The following is a 3,790-nucleotide window of genomic DNA, read 5'->3' as shown; positions in this document are numbered from 1 at the left end:
TCCTGGTGGGGGGAGGCTGTGGAGCTGTGGGGACCCATATGAGAAGGTCACTAGTAGCAATGCAGCATAGGAGGTGTCCTATCGGGTTGAGTCATTGCAGATTATGATGTAGTTCAGCAGACCCTGTTTTCCCAATATTGCATTATGCAGCTTTCCATGTTAACTAAACCACCAGTGCACGCAGGTGCAGGAGTTGGCGAGTTCTGCGGGGATTAAAAAATTAGACAGGAGCACACAATACGGAATGAATACTGAATGGCTTCCCTCTGGACCCTGCAGAAGAGGCTCTGTTGACTCCATCAGGGAGTCTGCCACAGCTCAGATTTCCTTAGCAGTTTTGTTGCATCAGCTACTCGTTGGCACAATCCTGCTTACCCTTGATCATCACAAACTTCCAGACAGGGCTTTCTTACATATGGAGTCCAATAAAATTACCATATGCTCCAGTGGTGAACATGATCTTCTCCAGCAAATCCTAGCATGATTCCTGTCAGCCACGGAAGCACCCTTCAGCAAACAAAAATGAGGCAATGATAGCATGTCCCCCACTTCTTTTCCTTTTCCTAGTCCACTGTACACATAGAAAGAATGTTCCTCCTCCTCCACCAGCAGCTTTAATATAAAATCATTTTATTACACTTCACTTTGAATTGCTTTTAGGTTTATTTTTATTTCCTTAGCAAAAGTAAAACATTAACCAGAATTAACCTCTCACATAAACCTAGGGCAGTCATCCCAAGCCTATTCCCCATACTTATTGCTGGGTTCAGCCTAGCAGGCTCACTAGTGAAATAGAACTCCCTCACTGTCTCCAACTTAGTCTCTTGGGGAAACTTATGTAGTTCCAGATCTTGTGGATCTGGGCCTGGAGAAAGTGCTCTGTGGCTCATGAGGCTACAGAACGGTTGATGCCAAGATCAGATGAATGGTTCGCTGGAAGGAGCTGGTTGTCATAATGTCTAGAGGCCTTCTCAGGCACAGATGGCTCTATTGAATGATGATTTACAATTTTACCTTGAGCTTATCACAGAGATTCTGAATGTAACATGGCTCATCTGTGTGTTTCCCAACTCTGAGACTTCCAGGAAACTGCAGTGCAGTTAATAGGCCCTGTTGGGAGAGAAAGGGCCTGTCCTTTTCATCTCCTTCTCTTGCCTGCTCTGCTCATCTTCTTCAGAATGCAGAAGACCGGCATTGTGGCCTGATTCCTAATCTCCTCTCCCAGGAGGGATTCCAGTCTACAATCAAACTCTGCAGCAAGTCACTGGGAGCAGAATGCTAACCATTCTCTTTGTCAGCTGATTAACGTCTGACAAATTTCCAAAAGCTGTGAAGCACCCAATAGAGGTAGCTTCCTTGCAGCATCACAGTATGGTCTCAGAGTTTGGTGGCACAGACACATTGTCAAGGCAGTGGATGGGCTAGGAGTGGGAACAGGGAGGACAAGAGCAGGACATTCATTTAAAGCTAACAATCCATCCAGGGCCAGATGAAGAAAATTTCCCATATCGCCTAAGCAGCAAGGAGGTTTGCGGAAAGCTCCCACTGATTCACTCTTCAAACCTTAATAGTCTCTGCACTTAAAATTCACTTAAAATCCCTGGCCACCATCCCAGGGCACCCATTCACTACAATGAACATTAAGAGCTTGTAAGGTAACTCCTCCTCTTCATGTGCCAGTATATTTATGCCTGTATCTGTAATTTTCACTCCATGCATATGAAGAAGTGGGCTTTTTAATCCGCGAAAGTTTATGCCCAAATTAATCGGTTAGTCTTTAAGGTGCCACCAGACTCCTTGTTGTTTCTGATAACTGAGAGCTAAAGAATATGTTCAGCACAGTTACTACTGGAAGTTGCTCAACGTTACTGTTCCTGGAACCATTGTTGGCTGCAGAGCAGGGCCGCCCAGAGGATTCCGGGGCCTGGGGTCTTCGGCGGCGGGGCCCCACTTCGGTGGTCATTTGGCGGCGGGGGCCCTTACGTTCCGGGACCCACTGTGCCCCGAAGACCCGCGGCGGGGGGCCCCCTGCCACCGCAGCGGGACCCGCCTCTGAAGTGCAGCAGGTGTAGCGACACATTGCGAAACCCTCGCGTTTTGCTACTAGTTGCAGTTTCTGACACACAACGTGACCATCTGGGCTCCTGCTCAGGACTTGCTGAGGGTGGGAGGGAGGGTGTGTCAGTGCCATCACAAAGGCCTTTTGCAGGACCTCAGATTATTGTTCAAAGGTATTTGGGAGGTGGTGACCTCACAGAGAGATGCTGACATCAGCCAGGCAGGACAGGGGCGAGGGGCCAGGGAAACCTCAGAGACCCCTGTGGCTTTGCTTCAGCAAGTCTCCTTCTTGAGGTCTCTCTTTGAGGACAGTGAGAGAGTATTCGGGTTCACGTACGTGAGCGCCAGGAGGAACCTCTTTTGAGTTTTCTCCTTCCCTTTTAGTGATTTTACTAGAAAACAGCCATCCCTGTTTAGAAGGTAAGAGCCTCCTCGAGGAAAGGGGTATCATGGGGGCGTCACAGTTTGGACTCCATGGCCCCCCCAATGTAAGGAAGTTCCTGCCACCCTGCTCTGTGTTCGCAGTGTGGGAGGGAGCAGCATTCCACGGCACTGATTTGCTCCTGGCTGCCGGAGCAGAGCAGCAGGCTCAGCTGTCAGAACTTCCCGGAGTTCTTGAGTAATCTCCATTGAGCTGTATGCTCATTGCTCATAATCACTTGAAGCCTATCTTTGTGTAGTTAATAAATGTGTGTTATATTTCCCCCTAAAACCTTGTGTTTTGCTAGATGTGCTTGGGGAACCTGCTCAGGACCAGAGACTGGTGCATGGTCCTCTCCACTTGGAGAAAGGGGCAGACTGGGGGTATAAACTGATACCGTCAGGCTTTTCGCCAGGGCAAGACACTGCAGCGCCAGGGACCTAGGCTGGGGATCTGGGGAGAAGCTTCATAGTACCTGCAGCTGGGTGTGTCCCTGCCTGTGTAAAGGTTTGTGTGAGTGCAGGGCCGGGAGCGATCTGCATCTTCTCCCAGCAGCAGTGTGAGAGGCAGCCCAGGCTGGGGAGACAGAGGGCTCAGCGGTATCCCAGCTCCAGGTTGCACCCTGGGGGCCCCCCTCATTATAACAAATAAATTAGTGCATCTCTCCCCAAACTAGTTCTACAAGCACGAAGAACACCATGGAGACCAGGCCTTTAAACGTTAGGAACCATCAGAGTTAAGGTGGCATATACAAACTTTGTGCAGTGCTGCTGTGCGTGTATGTTATGATATAGACTCACAAGTATGGCCCTGGGGTCAATTCCTGCCCCGCACAGCATCAATTTCCTCCAGACTACCAAGGGAAGTGGTGCTTTCTCCATCCCTTCATGAGGTGCCTTTCTGGAGTCTGCTTTGGTCCAAAACTTGCTACTGCGCCATACAGGAGGCCTGTGATGTGCAAAGGGGTCAGATGAGATGATCTGACCGTCTCGTCTGGCCTTAGTCTCCAAATCTCTGCAAAACTGAGTGTGGCACTTTGAGAGTCTCTGAGGTTGCCATGTGTTGCCTGCTTGATCTCCAGCACTGACCCTGAGTGCGTGGGGGTGACACAGGGGGAGCAGCTCAAACATGCAAAGGGCTGGCCAGGGACTGGACATTAGCCTTGCAGGGCAGGGGTGAGTGTGGCAGTGACATCACAAGGGCCTTTTGCAGCACCTCAGCTGATTGGTCAAAGGAGGTTGGGAGGCGGTGATCTCACAGAGAGTCCATGACAACGGCCAGGTAGGACAGGCTGCAGGGCTGGGACGATGT

This window comes from Mauremys reevesii, linkage group 18, assembly GCF_016161935.1.
Source record: "Mauremys reevesii isolate NIE-2019 linkage group 18, ASM1616193v1, whole genome shotgun sequence".
Taxonomy (NCBI): domain Eukaryota; kingdom Metazoa; phylum Chordata; order Testudines; family Geoemydidae; genus Mauremys; species Mauremys reevesii.
Note: the sequence above shows the minus strand (reverse complement) of the source record.